The sequence below is a fragment of the Vulpes vulpes genome, unplaced genomic scaffold, assembly GCF_048418805.1.
Source record: "Vulpes vulpes isolate BD-2025 unplaced genomic scaffold, VulVul3 u000000745, whole genome shotgun sequence".
Lineage (NCBI taxonomy): Eukaryota > Metazoa > Chordata > Mammalia > Carnivora > Canidae > Vulpes > Vulpes vulpes.
Genome location: NW_027325754.1, coordinates 34,643 through 60,028, shown reverse-complemented (window position 1 = coordinate 60,028; position 25,386 = coordinate 34,643). Strand labels below are relative to the sequence as shown.

At 48.4% G+C, this 25,386-nt stretch overlaps 1 protein-coding gene and 1 long non-coding RNA gene across 2 annotated transcripts in view; both read left to right on the top strand.

The window, feature by feature from the left end:
* LOC140596925 (adenylate cyclase type 1-like) overlaps nt 1–5,534 on the top strand; it is a 66,099-nt gene extending 60,565 nt beyond the window's left edge. The window contains exons 5-6 of the mRNA XM_072745284.1: nt 179–255; nt 4,725–5,534. The gene's annotated coding sequence lies outside the window, so the exon portion shown is untranslated. The remainder of the gene's footprint in view (nt 1–178; nt 256–4,724) is intronic.
* A 10,408-nt stretch (nt 5,535–15,942) lies between these two features.
* LOC140596924 (uncharacterized) lies at nt 15,943–22,193 on the top strand. Its single transcript, XR_011998794.1, has 2 exons — nt 15,943–16,580; nt 17,635–22,193. It is a non-coding gene; the product is annotated as an uncharacterized lncRNA (long non-coding RNA).
* Nucleotides 22,194–25,386: the final 3,193 nt, after the last annotated feature.

Genomic DNA, 25,386 nt, shown 5'->3' with positions numbered 1-25,386 from the left:
CCCCTTGGGAATGATAATTTGCTGTGGGCCTTTCGTAGACGGCTTTGAAGATGCTGAGGAACGTTCCCTCTATCCCTATACTCTGAAGCGTTTGGATCAAGAATGGATGCTGTATTTTGTCAAATGCTTTCTCTGCATCTATTGAGAGGATCACCTGGTTCTCGTTTTTCTCCTGCAGATCTGATCAGTCACATGGAGTGTTTGACGAGTGTAGCACCAGCCTTGCGTACGAGGGATAAATGCCACCTGGTCACTGTGAGTAACTTCTCAATGTACCGTTGGATCGTATTGGCTCGTATCTTGTTGAGAATGTTTGCATCCGTGTTTATTGGGGACATCGGTCTATCACTCTCCTTTTTGGTGCGGTGGGGTCTTTGTCTGCTTTTGGACTTGAGGTGATGGTGGCCTCGTAGAACGAGTTTGGAAGTATTCCGTCTCCAGAAGCTTCAGCTGGCCTCACTGTAGTCTCTGTGGCAGGCTCTTGATGGGGTTCAGGATGTTGCTCAGTGGCCAAAGTCGTTCGCTCCACTGAGGCAGGTGGCAGGTCCGGCATGTGCGGGAACCCGAAAGCATGCACCTGGGCGTGCTCTTCCTCCAGGGTGGCCACGGATACAGGTAGCTCTTGCATGTCGGCACAGTGAGTCAGAGGTGTTACCACCACGTGCATTGGTTTGGTCTCAGCAGCCTGGCTTCTCGGCTCGAGCCGTGACCAGCTCGATCACCTCTGGCCCTGAAGCTTAAAAGGCTGCGAGGTAGGAGCTGGGGCCGGTTGTTGAGGTGGTTCAGGATATTGCACAGGGGCGGACACTAGTTGCTCCACTGATCCGGGTGGCCGCACTGGCATGTGGCGGACCCTGATAGCATACGCCGGGACATCATCTACCGCGAGGGTGGCCGAGATTACAGGTGGGTCCTCCTTGTCGGGAGAGTGAATGAGAGGTGTGACCACCTCGTGCATTGGCTTCGACTCCTCAGCTGGCATCTGCGCTCTGGCCAAGCACTCAGCACTGACAGCCCTGCCCAGCTCGATTACCTCAAGCCCAGAAGCTTTATTAGGCCCCATCTTCGGAGCTGGGGTGGGCTGCTGACATGGTTCATGATGTTGCTCAGGGGCCGAAGCTGGTTGCTGCACTGAGGCAGGTGACTCCTTTGGCAAGGCATGCCGGGGACATTGATAGTGGGTGCCCGGTGTAGCTCTTCTTGCAGGGTGGCCAAGTGTGCAGGTGGCTCCTCCAGGTCGGGACAGTGAATCAGAGGTGTGACTGCCATTACTCATTTCTGGGTAATAATTTAGAGATCACTAAAACCTACGTTCCTATGATAAGGGATATATGTGTCTGTCAGCCGGCTTTATGACGTTCTTTGGTTTGCATGAAAAACTCTATTCCTCCTACAGGATAGAATTCGAAGAGCAATTTATATTTAGAAGATGTTTATAATAAGCCTTATGGGCTCGGTTTATCGTAGTGGTCTCTTGTTATTCAAATGCTGTATTTTCTCAAATGTAGATTGTACAGTTGTGCCTGGGAGGCGTGTGCACTGCATGAAAGTAGGATCTGTGAGGCACTCTAGCCATCGTCACAGCGTATGGTATTCCTGTAGACACTTACTTAAACCACAAAATTTTGGCACATTGCTTTCTTTCTTAGCAGGTAGAAAATGTACATGATAATAAAAATGTTACCTGATTGAAGAAATTTAATTTATTCGTTTCACAGTGAAGAGTCTGACGATGAGAGATGTGTCCTAAATGGCTACCTACTTATGCCTCATGCTTATTATATGTGTCAGATTGAAATATTTCCCATCATCCTGGTAAGTTGAGGAGTAAGGCCCCCCTGAGTGCGACCCGAACACAAGGGCATGAGGCTTTGCTCGAGGTGTGGTGCATGGCAATTAGTCCTTTCTGTTTACAGTCACTCCGGGGTGGGGTTCGGGTCTGGAGTGATATCCTCTCCTGCCCTGCCTTCTGTGCTGTTTGTAGGTGGACACATCCCACATTTGTCATTCTCCCACTGAATTGTATATCCAACTACTCATGTAACCTCTCCTCCAGTTTCTGCAAAGAAACATGATCTCACCAACTCCCCCCGAACACACTCATCTGTTTTCTTCACCCCTATGACTTGACTGCAAGGCTGTCTTCCCAGTTACTCAGTCTCCAGACCTCAGACGTGTCTTTAATTCCTTGCTGTCTTTCAAACCCCCATCCAGTGCATCAGCAAAATACCTTTTATCTTGACCTTCAATATAGATCCAGAATCCAGCTGTTTTCTATTATCTCCACTGCTAGATCCCAATTCAAGAGACCATCTTCTCTTGCCTGAATTCTTCAGAAGCCTTTTGTGGGGTTTTCCTGCCTTTCGCCATGCCCCGCTGTAAGATTCTACACGGAGCAGCCATCTCGATCCACTTAAAGCAAAAGTAAGATCCTATAACTCTTCTGATACCATTTGAAGGCTCACCCAGCTCAGTCACTGTAAAAGCCAAAGTGAGGATGGTGGTCAGAAGGCCTATGTGATCTGTCTGCCCTTCCTTGTCTCTTTTATCACAACCTCTATGTCTGCCTTCCTGACCACTCTGCGTCTTCCTTTACTGTTTCTCAGAAACCCATACAAGTGCCCACTCTTGGACTCATTCTAGCCGGTTCCCTCGCCTAGAAAATTCTTTGTCTCGAATTTCTCTCAGAAAGCCTTCACTTGCTTCAAGTCTGTTCCCAGAGGTAAACTGTTCATGAAGGCCTACATTGATCATTTATTCTAACTGTAAATCCCATCTCCCTGGCGCCCCTCATTTCCGTTGTCCTGCTCCATTTTTTCTTTGCTACACGTCTCTTTCTAAAATGCGATGTGATGTTTTGTATTCGTTGCTAATTACTAGTTTCCCACTCTAGAAGCTTCACCAGAGCAGGAACTTTTGCATCTTTCTGTCTCTGCTCTACCCAATGAGGTGAAGACCGTGCTTTACACAAGATAATAGCTTATTGAATAATTGAACAAATAAACTATAGGATACAGAATTTCCACTCACTCCTTCGACAGATATATTGAGTGCCAACGATGTGCCAGTCCCTGTACCAGCCATTGCCATACAGTAGAAAGCAAAAGTCCCTTGTACCCACGGAGCGTGCTCACGGCCTATCCAGAGGACAGTCACTTTAGAAATATTCATACAAACAAGTGGCTCCAGGAAAAGTGGGAAAAGTGCTATGAAAGAAAATGACAATGTACCATAAAATATCATAATGGAGAGAAGTAGCTTAATTTGGAGGTTCAGGGAAGACCTCGTTAAAGAAGTAACATATCTGATGAACATTATAAGGCTCAGTTCCTACATAGGAAATCTTAATAGCAATTGAGATGTTGAAGAATGTAAAAAAAAAATGTTGATGGGAGTCTCCAAAATTGAGAAAGATTGAAAAATGGTCAGGGCAGGTGGAACATAATTAATAGATAGGAGAGCAGCATTAGATGTGACTAAAGAAGTCAGCATGGACTAGATCACACCAGGCTTTATTGGCTCAGAGGGTTTTGATTTCATCCAAGGTGCAAGGAGAAGACTTTGAAGAGAACTAATAAGCAAAGTAACAACATAATGATGTTTGGGGCTTTGCACTATTAGGCTACCTGTTGTGGGTTTGGGAATGATTCAGAAAAGAACAGAGTTAGGGACACCTGTTGAGTGTGGGGGGCTCAGTCGGTTGAGCCTTTGCCTTTTGGCTCAGGTCAGGACCCCAGGGTCCTGGGATCCGCCCTGCGTCAGGATCCCTGCCCAGTGGGGCGTCTGCTGCTTCCTCTCCCTCTGCCCCTCCCTGCCCCGACTCATGCACTCTCTCTCATCCTCTCTCTAGGAGATAAAAGTCGTCTTTAAAAAAATTGAAAGACTTGAGTTACAAGTTGGAAGGCCACCCAGAATGCAAAGATATTAGTTCTAGTGAGAGATGACAGTGGGACATACAAATGTGACCTGGGTGCTGACTATAGAGAAGAAAATAATAAGATGGATGTAAAGTATATTTTAAATTAGAACGGTCATGGGTTAGATGTAGAAAGAGATATGGCTGCCTGGTTTCAGTCATAAGCAAATGGATGGATTCAGGTAGATAGAAATGTTGGGGTGAGAAACAGATAATAACATAATGAATCATTGACCACCTTTGTGGGGAGATGGGGATTAGGAATCAGATGATGGGGATCCCTGGGTGGCTCAGCGGTTTGGCTACTGCTGTTGGCCCAGGGCACGATCCTGGCATCCCGGGATCGAGTCCCACGTCAGGCTCCCAGCATGGAGCCAGCTTCTCCCTCCTCCCGTGTCTCTGTCTCTCTCTTTCTCTCTCTATATCTATCATGAATAAATAAATAAATCCTTAAAAAAAAAGGAGATAAAAAAATTATGTCCATTGTTTGAGGTTAATCGGGTTCATTTTGGTGATCATCCCATAGTTTATACATGTTGTCCCGTATTGTCCCAGAAGGCTCTGAAAGAGTGCCTGAGTCTCACAGTTTTGCACGGAATGAACACAACGGGCTAGATACTTAAGGCACGGAAAGCTTGTGAGATGTTGTGTAATATGCACCATCCTGAGTATCTCTTTTCATCCTCACAACAGTAAATGTAGAGTCCGTCTTCCTCAGTTCTTGTCTTCAGGGTCTGGGCTTGGAAAAATCTCCACCTGCTCTTCCTTTATTTTCACTGTGGGTTGTGATTTTTTTTTTTTTTTTGAGTCTGGGTAGACCAGATGGGACCAGGTGAGGAGCAAGGATTTGGCCTACAGCAAAGCTTGGGAAGGAATGTAAATATCTGTAAATATCGCGAGCCCTGAGAGGACAACGCCCACAGCAGAATGTCCATGTGAATGAATCACCGACACGGCAAGCCTGGGCACAGGACAAGGGTAGGTATTCTAGGGGTCCAAACTTGGCAGGGGACACAATGAGAAACGGGGAAAGCGTGCAGCTGTGAAAGGTGTCCCCACAACAGGACAGCCACAGGCGAAGGTGGTATTCAAGAGTTCGGATAAAGGTTGGCACCTCATTGTTTTGGAGAAACACACTGAGAATGCAGTTTGGGTAGCTAGGATTGTTAAGAGGCCCATGTGATGGAACAATCAGAATATCCTTGCAGAGCCGTTTCATCACTAGTGTTCAGTGCCCTTCTTGAATTCCTGGGTGAGACCAACAGATGTGCACCAGATGAAGCCGAGCCAAGCCCGAGGCAGTGACGTGTACAGACTGTCGATTATGGTATAGAATGATTCCTCCGGTGAGCCTTCACTCACACCTACTCCTGGGTCGAGCAGTTTCTTGTTGCCTCTGCTGCATTGTTCAGTTTGACACCGCATGGACTGGTGGTCTCATCATCGTCTTTAGAGTTCGAAGACTCAGCCAAATGCATAGGTAACATTCTACTTGCTCTTCTCTTACTTTTAATCATAGAAGTTGCCTAAAAAGGTGACTAATGTATTCAAGGCCTTGAAGAGTCATTACTGAGAAACTGAAACAAAGGTGAAGATCCAGAAAGACCGTAACTTTCTGCTTCAAATTCTGCGTGTCTGTTTCTCATTGACTTTGCGTGCTATCAAATCACAACGACTGAGGCTCCCGGGAACCATTGAGCAAAGTATCGTGTGTCATCTAAGCTGGGATGTATTTAAAACACTGCATTATCACTTCGCTAAATAAGATAAGATGTCTTTTTTTCCACATCTGAAGCTAGATGTGGTCAGATTCGTCTACAAATTCCAAAGAACATAGCCTAATACCAGGTACTATGAGCCCGTTTCAAAGCCAAGGGTGAATGATGTCTGGAATTTATGTCCCTGCCAGTTTCACACATCTTGGAACGATATAGTTCCTAACAAGGTAGAGATTAGCTGTCACAGCCTTTAAGTGGCAGTTTGGTACAAAAGGACCATGGTTTTTGTCAGGTTTAATCTGATCGGTAGTGAACTGGAAGAGAGGCCAGTCAAAAGTTGGTCGAAACAGGCTTTCATTTTTATTTATTTATTTTTGTTGAAACCGGCTTTTAATGGGCTGCGCTCTCTGGCTAGGTTATGCAGCCGGCAGGCAAGGGAGAGAGCAAGGGGTGGGGGTGTCGCACCCATGCCAACTGCAGTGAGGTCTCTAAAGAGTTTTTTGTGGTAAGATGGGGGCAGGGCGGCATTCCAATTAGGGCAAGGGTTACAGGTCTTGGTGTGCTAAGTTAGGGTTGGGCAGCAAGGTGGCCTTATTCGGAGGTTGCTGGCCTGGGGTCGGCCGTTTTGAGGTTCCCAGTCTCGCTGGCCCAACATTCAGATCTTTTTGTTATGTTATAATGGGGCGACGATTCAGATCCGGCTGCTTCCTGCTGATTTTGGGGCGTCGTGGTGCCTGTCGGAGGTGGGCAGGCCAGCGTAGGGATATAAAACAAGTTAGTTGATTGATAACTGAGATATTTCGTGGATTCCTTCCTTGATGATTCGGAGAAAGCAAGGGGCCACCATTAATAGTATGCCAAGGATCAGGAGTGGGCTTAGAGAGAGGAGGAGCCATGTGGTTAGTGGGGTCTGCCACCATTGGGGTGTAGTTGGGCCGACAGGGTGATACTGTGTTTGGAGAGACTCCCGACCTTTGGCGAGGATGTGGAGATTGGTTTCCACTCCACCTGTTTCGTTGATGTAGTAGTAGCGATCTTCATTGAGACACATACAAGTTCCTCCTTTCTCGGCCGTGAGGAGGTCCAAGAGACATCGGTTCTGTAGAGCTACCTGGCCCACCGGGTTTATTTGGCGTTGTCGGGAAGCAATAGACTCTGCTGGAGCTTCGATAGCCATCTGAGGCCTCTCGGATAGGTCCCTGGAGGAATCTGCAGACTGGAATAAGGGCCCCGTACCCAGTGGCCACCAGGGTTGAGGCCAGGGAGACCCCGACAACCAGTGGGAGAAAGATCACTCGTTTCTGCTTTTCCGGGGTGGGGGGGGGCCGGTGAGGAGGGCTACTTCTGCCTGACTATAGATGGTTAATCGCGGAACTTGGGAGACAGGCAGACAGGAGGGAGGCAGAGGTATTGAGAGATTTAGATATGGAGCCCTGGCACCAAAAGAATCGGCCAATAGCAGCATGATGAGAGGTGACTTTTGACCGGGTGACGTTGCACAGGGATGAGTTAGGGGCAGAATAACAGAAGGGGAATTGATGGTTGAGAGGGTCAATAAATAGGGCAACATTAGTGAGAGAGGGATGAGGCAGGCGCTGGAGGTGTGGTTGCGGGGCTGGTGCATCTGAATGCACTTGGGGAGGGGAATGGTCACAAGGGGAGTTTTGCCTAAAGAGGCACAGATGAAACGGTGGGACAGATTGCCCATGCAGGAAAGGCTGGCGAGGGAAGTGCCTTGTTGGATAAGTTTTATCCAGGAGAAGGGGCCCTGGTCCTGAGTTGGGTAGGCCTGTAGGTGGGTGCTCCTGGAGTACGGGTGACTGAATCCACATGGGCCCGCAGGAGGGCTCTTAGACGAGTTAGGGAAGGTAGGTAAGTAAGATAGGAGAGGAGGAGGTGATGTTGGAAGATTTGAAGGGAGCAGGAAGGGCCGCCCCATAGAGAAGCTCAAAGGGACTAGGCCCGACGGCCCTCTAGGGGTGGCTCTGAGCCTTCTTAAAGCCAGCGGGAGGAGGGTCGGCCAGGACAGGTGGGGATTCAAGAGTAAGTTTGGTGAGATGTTCCTTGAGAAGGCCGTTAGCCCACCCTAGGTTACCCGAAGACTGGGGGTGATATGGGATATGGAGTTTCCAGGTAATATTTAGGCTCTTGGAGTCTTGCCTGGTGATGCTGGAGATGAAAGCCGGGCCGTTGTCAGATTGTAGGATCTCCAGGAGGCTGAATCTCGGAATGATGTGTTCGGTGAGTATGGTGGCCGCCACATCCGCCATCTCCCGAGCTGTGGGGAAAGCCTCTGCCCACCCTGTAAAGGCGTCCACTGAGGTTAATAGGTAGCGAAAGGATTTATTGGGCGGCATGTGAGAAAAGTCTGTTGGACCCTTGCTCACGGGTGCCAACGTGTCCCGGTGGACGCCCCAGAGACTCAGACCACAGACAGGCAGATGCAACAAGCAAGAGGGTTTATTGAACATTTGCGCAAACGGGCTCTCATCCTCAGAGGGGGCAGAGCGCCGATTAGCAATTACAGGCATCTTTTAAAGGCAAAGAAAACGTGGGAGTAGCATAGCATTCAGGTTATGACGTGATTGATTTCTTTGAAGGTCAACATGACCATGTTCAGGGACTTTTCCAGTCAGGGCGAGGGGGGGGATAGTTTTCCTATCTCGGAAAAACAGAATGTTTTTGTTGCTTGAATTTATGGGAGGCACCTGGATGGGCTGTCTCAGGGTTAGGCCTGGTCCCACTCCCGGGGACGGGGGTGTGGGGTTTCTTCAGTCCAGCTGCCAGTCCTTGCCAGGTTGCTAGCTGTGGAGCTGGTGATTGGGTCTTGGCCTGCGAATTCCCCCTTGAGCATTTACAGTGGAGCAGGTTTTGCAAGACTAATCCACCTCTCTAATTACCTTTTGGAGATGTGGGTAGTAGAAAAGGGGTCCTGGGAACTGGTGTAAGGCCTTGGGACCTATGTGTAGGGATTGGCGCATGTCTGAAATGATCATAGGAGCTAAATGGTTTGGAAGAGCGAGTTTCTTCTGAATGAAGATCCAGTCTTTTTCCCCGGCTATTCTTCCCATCTCTTTTAGTGTGTGAGTTTCCTCATCTGTGTAAGTGGGGGGAATGTGGTGTGTTGAGGAAGAGGAGGGGAGCTGGTGAGGAGCCTAAGGCAGTGGCTTGGGCAGTTGAGTCGGCTTTGTTGTTGGCCCGGGACACCGGGTCCTTGGAGGATTGGTGTCCATGACAGTGGACAATGGCTTCTTCAGTGGGAAGGCTGAGGGCCCCTAGTAGTTTTGAAATGAGGGGCCCATAGATTATGGGGCTTCCCTTGGTTGGAAGAAGCCTTTGCTCTTGCCATAGGACAGAATGTGTATGTGTGATGAGGGAGGGATATTTGGAGTCCGTGACTATGGTAGCTCGTTGCCCTTTGGACAGGCGAGGAGCCCTGGTGAGAGCTCTAAGTTCTGCCTTCCGAGAGCTTGTCCCGAGGAGGAGGGAACTGCCTCTAGGATGGCGTCTAGGGTAACGACGGCCTATGCTGCGTGTCTCTGGCCACAAAGAGTATTTGGTCAGGGTTAGGGAAGGGCTGATTGGAAAGTCCTGGATGTGGAGGAGTCAGCTCTTCCAGGAGTTGAGAGCAGGGATGGGAGGGTTCCGGGTTAGCAGAGGGGGTAGGTAGGAGGGTAGCAGGACTTAGCCGAGGAGAAGCTGATAGATAGATGTCAGGATTTTCGACGAAGAGGAGCTGGGCAGGAAGGGATTCTAAGGAAGGAACGTGAGGCGGAGAACCCATCCAGGCTGCAAGAGAGGAGGGGGGCAGTCCGTGGAATAGAGGAGGTGCCATCAGTTCCCATCACCGCTACTGGAGAGGGGAAGCTGGTCCCCGAGTAGGAAGGCACAATGGAGTCGGTCGCCCCCGTGTCCAACAGGAAAGAGATGGGCTTCCCCGCTCCCTGGAGCAGGACCCTGGGCTTGGCCTGGGTTAGGGGGTGTCCGAGTCTGGGCCCCATCAGTCATCGTCCAATCCGAGTCGTTGAAAGGCTGGACTTCCCGGCTCAGGGTTTCCTCTGTGTGGAGGCGCCGAGGATCCCCCGAGACCTGGGCAGGCGGATTTCCAGTGGCCCATCGTTCGACATTGAGGGCATTGCCGCGTTGGCTCCTTGGGATTGGGACATTGAGGGGCCATTGTCCCTCGGTGCCGCATCTGAAGCAAGCCCCAGGCAGGGTTCGGTTGGTTCCTGCATTCTGCGGGCTCATGGAGCCCGCTGGCCGCAGGGCTGCCCCCGAGGCTTGGGTCTGGAGTTGGACCTTCTGCTGGAGCCTGGCCTGCCTCTTAAGTTCAGCCACTTCCTCTCGGGTGTTAAGGACTTTATTTTTTTTTTTTTTATTTTTATTTTTTTTTGGTGTTAAGGACTTTAAATGCCATTTTCACCAGGTCGGGCATGGGAGTTTGAGGACCCTCCTCGGTCTTTAGTTTTCTTCGGATATCGGAGGAGGACTGATAACCACTGCAGTGGTAATCCATTTTAGCGCATCTGTAAGGACCAGTGCGGGGGGGATCAGGGTGAGACTCTTGAACAGTCCGCGTAGGAAAAACATGACTCATGATGCTGGGAGTGGCATGCACACGGAGATTTTCTTACCCTTTAAGTTTCGTGGCAGAAGTCTCTCTTTTTATTCGGGTCTGATTCATAAAACACAACCCACTACGTAAATTTCTCATGAGAAACTTTCCATGAAATGGTATAAGGAAAGAGGTCTTCCAGGTGTTTCTCCTGCAACTTCTGAAGTTCTGCGTTTTCAAGCGTGACCTGTGGTGGTTGATTTTTCTTCTGTTTTCCTTATGAGGAGAACATTTTTAAAGCTGAATGCGTGATTCAGAGCTGTTTTATGAAAGTTCCTTAAGATCGACAAAATGAAAAGAAGGAAACCATTTCCTGTAGCTTCACTCTGAGGGACACAACCCTCCTGTCTCTGGCTTGTGACACTTCCAAGGTGCACTCCTGCAAGGATGGGAGCTTGCTGTCTTCTCGCTGGTCTGTGGTGGGATTAGGGATGACCCCCGTGTGAATCTGACAGCGGGCAAGCTCTCCTAAGCCCTGGTTTTAATCTGGTTCTGAGTTCACCTGTGGAGTCGTGCCGAAACGCAGGTTTCGTTCTCAGCTTTGTTCTAGGGGTTCACTAGCTCATGACAGAGTTCAGGAATTGGGTGAGTAGTAGTAAGGAAGCCGTCTCTGTTGGATGAAAAGCGTCTTTATGATCTCCTATCTATGGGCTCATTTTCTAACTTACGAAGCACCGTCAGGGAGTCTTGTGGGCTCTCAACATTCAATCCGTTTTCAGGTAAGAACGACTTTTGCTCTGAACTCCCAGAAGAATGACAGGACGTTTGGAATTTCTGTTTAGATTTCCAGAGTGTTGCTGCCTCAAAGCAATTTTTATTCCTTACTCGGCCTAATGGTTTCTACTTTTTCTTACATATGCAATTGAATTTAATATAGGAATGCAGTTGACATCCAATCATAATGCTCATTTGTTAGTTAAAGGCTATTTCAGTCTATAACACTTTGATCCCTAGGAATTTAGCTGTGGTTTTATGAGTTTTCCCATATGATTGCCCACAAATTTATATGTTGACTAAAATTGTAACAGGTTTAAACTGTTCAAACAAATTACTTAGCAATTAAACCTCCAGCAAAATTGTAATTCATTTTAAATTTATCACAGAGGTTTGATGCTCTTTCCGAGCAAAACAACGGGACATAAGGGTGACATACGGAAATTCGGTATTTTGCGTGAACTGTTCCCGACAGGACAAAAACATTCCCAGCACTGGGCACAGCAAAGCCTTCCACTAATGTGAATTAATTTTGTAGCGAGGGATCACTTGGGAGGATTCCTGCTTTTGAGTTTTATCCAGGTTTCATTCTCTGAAGCACCCTTTCCATAAATTTGTGTTTTATTCCTAATTTGTCGTACTTCACCTTTTGATATTTAAACGATTCACATGCAGCTAACTGAAGTCGCGGTGGTATTCGCTTCTATATCAGGTTATCACCTGCTACGTTGAGAATTGCAAAGCCAGAGCACATTACAAAGAGTCAGTTGGACTTTGATACCCAAAATTGCATTTACGAGGTTCACACTCCTTTGTATTTCACCAGATAGAGACAGCAACAGTGTTCTCATGTAATGTGTGCTTCAGCCTCTGTGCCAGAATTTATAGTGTCTGGATTTTAATATGTAGTGTTGATCTGTTAACCAAAGTTGTTTTGTTTGGTTTAGTTTGGTTTGGTTTGGTTTGGTTTGGTTTGGTTTTGTCCACAGAGGCATGGACACCTGCTTCTGGTGAGTCTTTACGCTGAATATACATACTCAGTTTGTCGCTATGTATGTATGTATGTCACTTTGAGGTTCTCTCTCGCCAGTGTTACCATTCTTGACAAAAAAGACAGTCTTTGTGTTTGATGTCCTTTCTGCTTTGTTAGCCAGGGTCTACCAAAACCATTACTTTTTGATGACACTTCAGTTTTGGCCCAGAATGTCACAGTCTGCATTGAATGCCTCATTTCATCGATCCCTCGTGGCTTTTAATTAAGTTTAGCAGCATTTGAAGATTTTCTTTCACTAAGGGGATTCAGAGGAATCAGAGTCTTTCTCTACATTTTTAAAGTCATTCCATAAAAATATTCCTGTGACGTAACCTGAACTCAAAACGCATTTCGTCAAAAGGGAGAATTAATCCGGTTTGATGAGCAAGTTCCGAATTCGATATGCTTTGTTTGATACTTGGTCCCGATGCTACGCGTCCCGTCTTTCTGTTGTAGTTTTGTGTTCCCGTGCTAATTTTGCATACGTCCTTGCTCAGGAGTCTGGGGATTAGACTGCATTCTATCCCTGTTATATGTCAGCTGGTATTTTCATTATTTTCATCTTGCTTGCTTTCAGATTTTCCCCTCCTTCCCCAACTTTTCCAATTGTTGAGGCCTTTTATCTTTTTTTCTTGCCTGCTTTCTGGGAGTTTTGTTTAAGGGAAATGAACCTCTTGCTTCTTACAATTTATGTTTTCCTAGCCATCTTATGGCCTTCCTGATTACTTAATTTTCTTAGGAAGATGAGCAGTTAAAAAGAAAACAAGATGAATATATGTTTTTGTTACTGTGATAGGGAAAAATCTTTATCATTTCTTGTCGAAAGCATTCTTCCACCCCAAGCATTTTACATACTAAAATGAATCTGTTGCCTATACGGAATGGAAGCCTAGCATAGCAGTAAATGTTTCCCTCAGAAATACAGTTTTTTCCTGATTGTTAGCCATTTTGATTTCATTTATTAATGACTTTGTCACTGATCAGAAAACCTTGAGGTAGTATTTCTGTTTACTACTTTGGGAAAAAAATAATTAGGATCATTATTTGTAACTCCAACATAGCTTGTTAATTTTCAAGTTCATCGTACCAGAATATGCGCATGCGTGTGTGTTTGCAATCGTATTGATGTTTCAGAGTGTCTTCCTAAAAATTTACAATGTCTATAGATAGCTATTTCAACATTTTGTGAGGTCTTACTTTTCTTTGTTCTTTTATTACAAAAACAGCAAGTAAATAGCCCATACTTTTGGTTGTGTCCTATAAGAATTTCTGCTTGGAATACTTGGAAAGAATAATGCTAGTGTTCTACGAATTTTGTCTTAATCATCAATTATCAACTATTTTTTACACGATTTTTATCTTGAGTATGATAAATATCATGTAGTCATCGACTGTTTAGTTTAAACATATAATATTCTTCGGTCGATAGTTTATGAGATTCATTTCATAGAACTGTCTTTATGTTTCCTTTTTGTGCTCAGTGTCCTTTTGTAGAAATCCAGATTGACTACTTTACACTGTGCATATATTTAGAGCATCACAAATGTGGGCCATGAAAAGGATAATTTCATGGTATCGGTGAAACTCTGGATAGAATTTTCTGTCCTATCATCTGTCAGAGCTTTAATGTGTTAACTTTACATTTCCTGAGTGTACTCAGTTATATCCTGAACCGGAAAGGTCGTTGAATATATGACACCTATAAGTCCATACGTATCGAAACTGTAATTAAGATGCACTTTGCCATTTTGACCAAAATGTCATAACAGCAGAGGCACGCCTAAGTCTCTTAGTGGGTTAGTGCTTGATGTCATTGAGAGCAGTATAGTCGAGAGTAACCCTGGTCCCTGAGCCTCACATGAAAACACATTCTGTACCAGAGGGTGGAGTACCTTTCACTTCTTCTCGACACCTCTTTTATTCTTTTTAAGATTTTTATTTATTTATTATTCATAGAGACACACACACACAGAGAGAGGGAGAGAGGGGCAGAGACACAGGCAGAGGGAGAAGCAGGCTCCATGCAGAGAGCCCGACCTGGGACTCGATCCAGGGTCTCCAGGATCGCGCCCTGGACTGCTGGCAGCGCTAAACCACTGTGCCACCGGGGCTGCCCTCGATACCTCTTAATATGGTGCTACTCACTGCAGAAATGACAGAATGAGCATGGGACTACTCTGTAGGCACAGTGAACATATCCCAAAGTCTTCAAAGTGCACAGTCCCTTCAGGGTAGTAGACTAGCTGTGTTGTGTTACCTTGGGACTGTATGTGTCAGTCGGCGGTAAATGACTGAGATCATGCGGTTTTCATCAATATTGATACTTATCAATCAGTAATTTCAGAAAGCAGTGGGTACTGTGGAGGAATGATGTTGGGTGACAGGCAAGGAAGTGATGAAGGGTAGGGGGGAGTCATGGCAGAGGTTAGCGGTTGCAGATAGATCTTTTGCAGAAGGCAGCCCCTGAGCGTTTTGTAAAGACTTTTCTTTGAGATAGTCGTGGACTCCCATGCAGTTATAAGAAATGACACAAAATATGACCATGCAGAGTACCGTAATACACACATAACCAAACTGAAAGTCCGAGCATTCTTTCTGAGGCATTTAGAGTCGAATTTTGAATGGTGAGAGGGATTATGTCAAAGAGCATTCCAGGTGGAGGGAATAGAGAGGTGCCGATTCTGAAGTGGGAAGACATTGGGGCGTTGGCTTCACTGAGCAGGGCCACTGTGGCTGTGACCCTTGCATGAGGGAACGAGGGCTTTATGAAAGGTTGAGCAGCCAAGCCCCTGTGTCTTGCAGGGTCGTGACGGTGGTGGTGTGAGCCTTGTGTTCTTTGTGCAAGCAATCACACTGGTTGTGCTTCAGCAGAGTGCTCAAGATCTCCCTCCATAATTTGTCAAAACTGTCACTCCCTCCCCATTTTTAAATTGGACGTCAAACATTTTCATCTCAAGTATCAATAGTACAGGATGGAGTTTCTGGTGGATGGGAACAGTTGACCTTGTAAAAGTATGTTATATCTCATTGAATATGTGTCCAATAGAACGTTACTACCATGATAATTTGATGCTATTATCCCTTTGAACTTTACCTGAGCTCTCCGTTTTCACTGTCAGAACAATTATATTTGCTTTTCTTCTTGAACTCCTGTCTCTTTCATTTCCTCCATAGATTTTATTTTATGGCTTTTATAATGGGAAGATGTTTTAATAAGTATCCTGTCATTTTCCTGTGTGTATGTGTGTACATGTACAGACCCGTATATATACACATGGAAGTAAGGTTTCTAAAGTTTTAGTGTCTTTGGCTACAGTATTCTAAGTGTGAAAATCGGTCAGAATGAAGTGTTATCCTAAATAGTACTGATGCACAATTGATATAAACGGCAAAATTAATAGTATGATTGGTAATTTTTAAACATGAAATATAATGCCATTGGGATGCCTCTCTTAGCAAGATGGAGAGAGAGTTTATAAAATTTCAGTTCATGTACCCATGAATGAATTCTATGACCAGGGTGATGTAAAGTCTGGTGGAAATTAATAGTAAACATAAATGATATGCTGTGGGGCTTTGAAATGAAGTTTGAATGATTATTAGGTATGTTGTTTGTATATTATAAATGTGTATAGTATGTCTTTACAGTAGGATGAATTACACTGTTTTCGAAGTTCATGTAATGTTAACAAGGGCATGCTAGGAATGAATAAGCAGGAAGGTGCTTACCTTCCTGATGAGGGGGTAGATATATGGGCTTAGTAAAAATCTATAGTACCCGATATTCTTTGTGTAAAAACTTAATGATACCTCCTCTAAGTTTGAATAAACGTTTAAGAAAAGATATATCTTATGTTATATAATATTAAATATATGTGTGTGTGTGTATATATATATATATATATATAATCAGTTCTGAGAAAGGGTTCTTTTACTGACTTAAAATTGGTCTACTGGAAATTCATGTAGCATCTTTCACCTCTTCCTCCTTGCAATATCACAGAAAATACATAACTGAGACAGACCGAGGCATGTGTGAGTGGGCGGGCTCTGGCTCCTGACTCAGCATTGTGACTTTGTAGATAGCGTGTGTGAATTATTTCCCAGGATTCTTTTCTTCTTTTTAAAGCAAAACCTGAGGTAATTTCATGCTTCGAGACAGTATAGGTCTTTGCAGTGAGCTTTCTGCCTCGGTGAGTTGAGTTTCCGCTGTCTCCAGCCTTTCTTTCCTGTTCTCTTTGTGCGTGGCTCCCAGTCAGCCTGATGCCCTTCCCTGATGATCCTTCGGGATTGAGGAGGCAGGATCTCTCAGCAGGAACCGCCACCACTCTCACCATCCCATCTTCACTGTCCCTGAATTTAGGGCAGATGAATTTAGGCCAGGTGGCGTGTGTCTGTTGTCATGCTCCTCTTTTTATGGAAATGAACGCAAAGGAGGAGACTGGATGTTCTGTCCCAGGCTCAGTGACGCCTTGACTTTAGAAAGGCTTTGTGGTTAACAGGGGATTCTGTGGTGTTCCAGTGTCTTTTACCACTCACTGTGGAGCACAGTACAGGAGGAGCAAGGGGGAGGCCTTCGTTCTGGTAAGTGACAGAAAAGAGGTGATGGGGTAGGATGTGGTGAAGGCGAAATGGCATCGGGTGCTACCTCAGGAGCTTTGGTCAGCTTTCAGGGACAGGAAGGACTAGCTGAGCCAGGGATCGGGAATCGACAGCTGTAAACCATCTGGACCTACCTGCTGTCTTTCAAAATTCTTCACGTGCCCTAAGAGTGTGTGGAGGTCATGGTCTGAGTCGGAAGGTCGTGGCAGAGGGAACGCACTGGAGCAGGGAGAGCGCTGAAAAGATCTCGTTCCAGGAAGAGATGATGGTGGTGTGGACCCAGGTGCTAAGAGTGGCCAGGCAGACGGTCAACCCTGAAGGCACAGCCGACGGCCCGGCCTGAAGGATGGATTGTGGGATGGGAGAGGGGGAGGGATCAGGAAAGAAGTGGGCTGAAGTCATGTGGGTACCTTTAAGGGACGTGAAAAAGACAGCCTTCGGGAACTGAGACATAGATGATGGGTTGGCAATACTCTCAGGTAGATGTCCAGGTGGAGGTGTGGACGGGGAAGGAAGTACTTGCGGAAGGAAAGGCAGAGGCCCGGCCTGAAGGTACACCTTCGAGAGGTGTGGTGGCCTGTAGCTGCAGCCTGCACCTCCGGCGGGTGTGGAGACGGGGTGCGAGGTAGAGGAGCAAGCCTTTGGCGGTCCTCCTGCAGGTCAGGTGAAAAGGATGGAGGCCGCAGCAGTATCACCGAGGGCAGCTTGTCGGGGCAAACGGTGGACTGCGGACGTCTTAACTCTGAGTAACAAAGGGCTTCAAGGAGGGACTTAATATTCGTGTCAGGATTATCTGTAACATCAAGACAGATTTAGGCAGTCACATTCATAGCGAGCTTGAATTGGAGTTTGTTGAACTGGATGGTTTTGGGAGATTCCATCTTCTCCTGAGCCCTGATGTTCTGTAATGTCAGAAGCACCTGTGCAGATGGTGCCTGGGCCGTGTCCCACGAGGTTTGGTCATTGTGGCTTTTCTTTTACTGGTCTGAGGAACCCGCAAGTCTCTTTTCCTCTGTCTGTCCTCTCCTCTGTCCAGTCTATCCACAGGTCATTCGGATGGAGCAGGTTAATCAGGACCAGCCGCATTTACGTTTCCTCACATGAGCTACTAGGGTGCGAGTGAATCTTGAACCCCCTGCAGTGTCCTGCTCTTGCGTATTGTGACGGGTTCGGTGCCTGGGTCCGATGGTTGAGGCCCTGCTACGTGACTTCAGGACTATTTCCCTTGGGTGGTCTCTTCTATGATCCTCCCGGTAAGAGCTGTTTTTCCAGTGTCTTCCTGCCAACATATTCTTACATGTTTATGGCTTGGAGGTAGTTTAAAATAATGAAGCCTTTATTCCATGATTTATCCTCTATTTTTATATATTTAAAAGATGCTCATTTCACGGTTGGTATTTTGTGCATCCTGAACTCTCATAGTTACTCATTTGGGAATTTGAGATTTTTTGTATTTCAGTATATAGTTTCGTAGTTTTTTAATCCATTGCAATGTTGATGAAATTGTCATAGTTATTCACTTGTTTTATCATTTAACTATTAAAAAAGATTTATATTTTTTCTATTAGTGATCTCACCACTTGATCTACTGAGTTGTCTTCAGAGAATTCATTAAGATTATGCAATGAAACCCCATACGTGTTTTAAAGTCTAATCGTATTGTATCATTATATCCGTGGTCTTAAACTGTTAGCAGAGTGAGAGAAAAAGTAAATAGTGTGATTTGATCAAATGCCGTGTTTCCATCGCTCTCGCTCACTGCGTCGAGCAAGCGGGGTTCACGGTTTTCCTGTTTACTTGTCACTTTAACTTGGTTACACCGCTTTATTCTCTGTCCCCTGCAGCTTTGAGTTGGTCCCCACCCCCTTTATTTTCTGGTCTTTAATCTTTGCATATTATAACTCTTCCATCATTCCACAAGTGCTCACGCCTCCTTCTCTTTGCATGAAGCACTATGGTAGCAGAGTGTTTGCCAGCATCACCGTTGTTTCAGACGCTCTGGGCCTGTGTCTTCGTTCCGTGATTTGGGAATTGTGAGGCCTTTGGCAAGGAGCTTAGAGTTTCTATGTGTAAAAGGAAGTAATAATAATATTTAGTTCAGAAAGTTGTGAAATTTAAATAACGTGTCGTAAATTTTTGAATGCTTCGCTGACTACTCAATGCGTTACCTAAAAGGTTTTTTAAAAATCTGATTCAAATATACTATTTTCTTCCAGTCTCCCTCCAAACCCCAAATGGCCAGAACTTGATTTTCCCCTATTGTGTTTCTACACGACGTACTGTTCTTTTGAAGGCGGTGTCTCTTCCCAACCCTCACCCCCCGCCACAGCTGCTTTTCGGATTTCCCTTTTGTTTTTGTTTTTCTGTATTTTGATGATCACGTGACCTGTGTGTGATGCGTGCCTGTGTGTACATGTGCACGCGTGTGCTGTGTGTGCCTGTAAGCGCACATGTGTTTTCATTCTGCCTCTTGAATATGGGGGTTGGTGTCTTTCTTCAGTTTGGGATCCTTGGCCGTTCTCTCTCTGGATGTTGCTTCTGTCTCTGTCCCTCTTTCCCTGAGACCTCAAGTCCAAGTATGATGGGCCTTTTGCAGTGGACCGTGTGTCTTCTGTTCTTTTCATTGCTTCTTCTGCTTGCTCTCCGGTTTTGGTATTGTCTGTGTGCTCTGTGTCAGAACCCACCAATCTTGTCCTTTCCTGTGCCATCCGAGTTTTCTGTTAAGCCATCGATGAATGCTTGATGAAAGATAGTTTATTTCATAGGTCTAGAATATCCATGTGATTTCTTCATATGCATTACACTCTTCTCATTCAGTTCTCCATCTGTTGCATCCACTTCTGTCCATCTTGTTACCTGTTTCTCTTACCAAGATGATCTTACTTACTTGACAGTCTTTGCTTATTTTTATTCTGAATTATTGGTTGCATTTTCCTTCCCGTGTACGTTTCTGGTAATTCTTTGGATGTGTGCCTAACACGGTGAATGAAAGAACATCGAGGGCCAGATGGTTTATTTGGTTGGTCGATAGTCCCTTCTTCTCTTTGGTGCATTGAGCTGGCCGTCGTTGCCCCTGTAATTTGTCCCTGTTTTACCCCTGTGGACACTCTGTGTTTTGATTGAGACCCACTAGGCAGAAGCAGGCTCTTTGTCCTCAGCACTGGAAGGCCTCACAAGCACTAGCTAGTCCTTTCAGGGATTTGGAGCGTCATACTTAGTCTTCTGCCCCATGCAGCTCAGTCATCTGGCAGCTCCCACGTGGGTGGGTCTGTGCTTGTGGGAGACCCGTTCTCGCTAGCAGAGGCTCATCCCATCCCGTAGGTACTGCGAGGCCACGGTAAGCTTCGCTCGGTCCCGTCCCCTTCACCTCCCACCTTGCCAAAGCACACGTCCTATGGGAATGTCAGCGTTGCATCTGGGCCTCCTTGAGTTTCCAGTGTGTCACTGTATGGTGGTGGTGTCCTCTTATCCCAGTGGAGCTGATGTCCTGAGCTGGAATCGGCAAGTGGCCTGGGGACAGAATGGTGCCCCATCATCAGCCTCCCCAGGGAAGGGCTCTCTGTCCTCTGCACGGATCCTTTACCTAGCTCTGGTCATCTGACAGCTTCCTGACTATCGCCAGGAGCACATCTGTGCGTAACCAGCCTTTTCTGGTTGTTGGAATGGAGGCTTTGGCTTGCACCATGTAAGTATGTGTGTATCTTCTCAGGAAGCATAAGTCCCTGATTTAATAAAAAGCTTAGAAATTGTGATTTGTTAATACCTGAAAGATGGTGGTGAGCAAGTTCTTGGTAACTGATGATGCACATAGCGAGTGCCCCATTACTGCTTTTTTAATTGGATGCAGAGTTCTTTGTTCACTGTACACAAGAATGTGTGATTTTTTCATTCTTTCTTTTAGTTTGTGTTCAAATTCCAGTCAGTTAACATATAGTGTAGTATGAGATTCAGGGGTAGAATGGAGTGATTGATCAGTTGCATATAACACCTAGTGCTCATCACTTCACATGCCCTCTTTAATGCCCATCCCCCAGGTACCCCATCCCCCACCCACCTCCCCTCCGGTGACTCTCACTTTGTTTCCTGGGATTAAGAGTCTCTTATGGTTTGCCTCCCGCTCTGTTTTTATCTCATTGTATTTTTCCTTCTCTTCCCCATGCCCATCAGTTTCATTTCTTGAATTCCACATATGAGTGACCCAGAGGGCTGACACACCCAGCCAGAGAAGCAGGGCGCCCGGGGCGCAGGGCAGCCCTGAGCCAGCAGGTATCCCCAGGACTTTACAGCAGCTGCTGTGGGAGGCTGAGGTACAGGGTGTGGGGAGGCAGGAGGCGCGGCCGAGTCCTGGCACCTTCCCCACCAGAGGCCGTCTCCCTACATGCAACGTCGGGCTGCCCCAAACCCTACACGCAACATGTTCGCCAGATGCCCATGCGCCTGGGGGTTGAAATGGCAGGGGTCCGGAGCACCCTGGGTGAAGGAGGACCCCAGAGCTGTGTGGGGCCCCACGTGGCCCCTCTCCCGCAGCCTTGTGGCTGCTTCTGCAGCAGAGCTCCTCTTCGCTGGGGACCCGCCCCCCAGACCAACAGACAGCTGACAGGTGGCCCCCTGGGCTCCTACGCCTTTGAGCTCGAGCACGAGCTCCTGCTTGGCAGCCCCTCCGTGGCACCTGCCAACCCAGACCCTCTGCAGGCCAGGCACATGATGGAGGGCTCCTAGGCCCCTGCTGCGGGCTGCCAGGAGACCCCGCCCCAGGCCACGCTATGGTCCTGACCTGGGAAGCTTCCCAACCACCGGCCCTGCAGGAGAGCCTGCCCCAGACCACCAGCCGCCCCACCGCTATACCCATACCAGGACCCGTCCTCGGGGAGAAGCGCCTGGGCTGTTGGGGATCGGTCGGCAAATGACGCCAGGGGCCTACCCCCCGACCTGCAGAGCGTCTGCTGGTACCAGTCCTGTGCCACACGGATGGCAGAGGCAGGGAGGCCCCACTGGAGCAGCGTGCGGGGGGGGGGGGGGGGGGAAGTCCAACTCCAGCCTCAGGGTCATGCCTTCCTCTGTGGCCCTCACACCGTGTTTGCATGTAAACGTCCCCGAGTGCATCTGGCTCTGGCTAAACAGCGTGGGAAGCAGCATGATGGAGAAGGCGGGAGGCCCGGCCTGGTTTCCTCCTCCATGCTAGCCAGATGGGAGACCACCCAGCCGGGACAGCCCCGCCAGGCTGCTGTGCCTGCCGGCCTGGCGGGGTGACACTCACCACGTACCCCCCTCAGCTTGGGCTCCAGTATCCGTGGGCCTGGTCCCCTCAGGGCTATTGGAACACACAAGGCTGTACCCAGGTTCGGGCTCAGCGGCAGAGGGCAGGCCAGGGCAGCTATCGGGCTGCACGCATGCCGACCTCTGGAGGCCAGCCAGCCCTCAAGAATCACATCCAGGAAAGGAAGTTGGGGTGGGGGAAGGGGAGGTGGGCGGGGGGTGGGGGTGACGGGGTGACGGGCACTGATGGGGTCACTTGATGGGGTGAGCACTGGGTGTTATTCCATATGTTGGCAAATTGAACACCAATAAAAAGTCAATTTACAAAGGAAAAAGAAAGGAACTGACACATGTTTCCTAACTGATGGGAATGCTAAATCCCAGTTAGATATTAGCAAAAATTCAAGATATAACATTTTTCCCATCGATGTTCCAAAGAAAAAAAAAAAAGAATCACACCCAGGGAGAGTCCCTGGTGCTTGAGCAGATGGCTGAGCGGAGAGCAGAGCCTGAAATGACGGTGTAACCCCCCCCACTCACCGAGGCTGGGACAGGTGCCAGCGGGAGGCCCACGGGAGCGCCAGCCTGCCTGTGAGGCAGACCCGGGTGGCTGTGGGTCTGTCCTCAGGTGGGCAGTCCTGGGCACACTCCTCTCCACACCGCAACTGCCGCCTCCCACACACTTCCTTTCTACGTAGAACATGGAGACTGTTCTCCTTCCACACGTTTTGGGGCAAACTATTGAAAGATGGTACCTCTCCTCCCTGGCAGATAATCTCTGGTCCTGGGCACTTGTGCGCTAATGTCACCAGGCATCCTGCATTCACTCGAGAAGAGTCGCCAGAGCCTGCCCACAAACTAGGTCCCCGGTACTGGGGTGCAGCCGACGTGCTGTGCCCGGGGGGGTGCAGGCAGATGGGTGAGCCCAGCACTGCAGGGCAAGACTCCCTCCACCGGGTGCCGGAGGGGTGGGGTGTCCTCTGGCTGAAGCTTCGGGATCCTGTGCTCACTTCAGCTTTTCAGAACCTGCTGGAGACCTATGTCAGCTCTGCAACGACAATCCTTTTTTCTTGAAAGCTCATCAGATTTCTGAAAACCACAGGATAGAGCAGACACAGTTCATAAGACACTGAGGAATCCCCTACTTTGGCGTCTGCTTTGTCCATGAGCCAGGGACCTTGTGGCTGGAGTTCCGGAAACGCACACACGCAGAGGAGAGTCTCGGAAGCAAGTGACACACATGGATGCCGACGTGCTTAAATACAGATTTATTGCAAACCAACACTGGAGAGGGGACTTCACGGGCGGGCACCCTGGTCTCCGCGGACCTCGGCTGACGGAGCTCAGTGGCCAATCTGAGGCGGCCGCGTCTGGAGAGAGAAAACACGCAGGCTGCACCGGCTCCAGGGCCCAGGCCAGCAGCAATGGGCAGAGGACACCCACGAGGACGGCCCGCCATCGGCCGCATGGCCCGGTGCCCCAGCCCGCCACTCTGACGCTGGTGAGCTGCTGCCACGGCAGATGGGGTGGGCCAAAATGCAACACTGAACACCACGTCAGATAGAGAAGACGACGAACCACGGAGTCCATGGCTCCCCAGTCTTCTGAGTAGATGGGGTACGGTGCACGTCCCACCTCGTCACACCAGGAGACCCCGACGAGACCATCGAGACCAGTTCTCAGTCACGTGCGTGCCATGAGAGCCCTGGGACGTGGGACAGGTTGGCAAATAATGGGGACCCTGAGGATGGGGTCTCAGCAGCTCCAGCAACAGGCTCCGTTCCATCTATGGGGGCAGAGCTCTGCACCCCCTTGGCGACGCTCCTCTCAGCCATCTGGTGTCTGCACCTCCTTCGATGGCACGAGAGACACCCGATGCTTCCCAGGGGCTGCTTCGGAGATACTCAGGAATCCCCACCCGTTCCTGGCCACCTCGAGCCACAAACCTGCCCCCACACATCTGACGAGTCAGCTCCCGCCTACTCAAGCCGTTTGAAGGGGGCCGTTTCTGGAGGAACCATTGCCTAGAAAGGAGTCCTCCTCAGCCCCCAGGACAGCCCCCGAGGGACGGTCCCAGGAAACCTGCCAGCTGACAGCCCCACAGAGCAGCGGGCATGCGGCCTGTGGGCCTGGGATGGCTCAGGCCCCACGGGCAGAACAGAGGCAGGAGGAAAGGCCGCGGCTGTGTCTCCCAAGGGGACCTGGTCAGCTCCCCGACAGGGACCAGGCCCCACAGAGGACATTGGAGGACAGTTCCTGCTGCGTCTGTGGCCTACTTGGGAAGGTGTCCCCACATCCGGCAGCGCTGACCAAGAGCCCCAGTCTGGTCTCCCCGATGGGGCTGAGCAGCCGGCAGAAGCATGCACACACACCCCAAGCGAGAGCACAAGCATGGGTGTGCAAGAGAGATGAAGGCGAGGGCCTCCTAAACCCCCCTTGGCAGCAGCCGGCCCAGAACCCGCTCCCCGGGCCCAGCACGAGGAAAGGAAGCAGAGCCCACGTGGCAGCAGCAGCAGGAGACTGGGTGGCCGGCGTCCCACTCACCCCACGCTGCTCCCCAAGTGTGGAGATGCAGGGCCGGGCGCCGCGGGTTCACCGTTTTTTTAAAAAGATATGTGTATTGGAGTTCAGTTTGCTGTCATGTAGCATAACATGCAGTGCTCATCCCACCATGTGCCCCCCTCAGTTCCAATCACCCAGTCACCACAACCCCCCACCCACTTCCCCTTCCACTACCCCTTGTTCATTTCCCACAGTTAGGTGTCTCTCATGCTTTGTCACCCTCACCGATATTTTCACTCATTTTCTCTCCTTTGCCTTTATTCCCTTTCACTAATTTTTATATTCCCCAAATGAATGAGACCATATAATGTTTGTCCTTCTCACATTGACTTATTTCACACAACGTAATACCCTCTAGGTCCCTCCACATAGAAACAGATGGTGTGTATTCGTCCTTTCGGATGGCTGAGGAATATTCCATTGTATACATAAACCACATCTTCTTTATCCATTCATCTGTCGGTGGGCACCGAGGCTACTTCCACAGTGTGGCTATTGTGGACATTGCTGCTGTAATCATCGGGGTGCAGGTGTCCCGGCGTTTCACTGTGTCTGTATCTTTGGGGCAAATCCCCAGCAGTGGGATTGCTGGGTCGCAGGGCAGCTCTATTTTTAACTCTTTGAGGAAGCTTCACACAGTTTTCCAGAGTGGCTGCACCAGTTCACGTTCCCACCAACAGTGCAGGAGGGTTCCCCTTTCTCCACATCCTCTCCAACATTTGTGGTTTCCTGTCTGGCTAATGTTCACCATTCTCACTGGTGTGAGGTGGTATCTCATTGTGCTTCTGAGTTGTGTTTCCCTGATGGCCAGTGGTGCGGAGCATTGTCTCATGTGCTTGGTGGCCACGTCTATGTCTTCCTCTGTGACATTTCTGTTCATGTCTTTTGCCCATTTCATGATTGGATTGTTGGTTTCTTTGCTGTAGAGTTGAATGAGTTCTTTAGAGATCTTGGACACTGGCCCTTTATC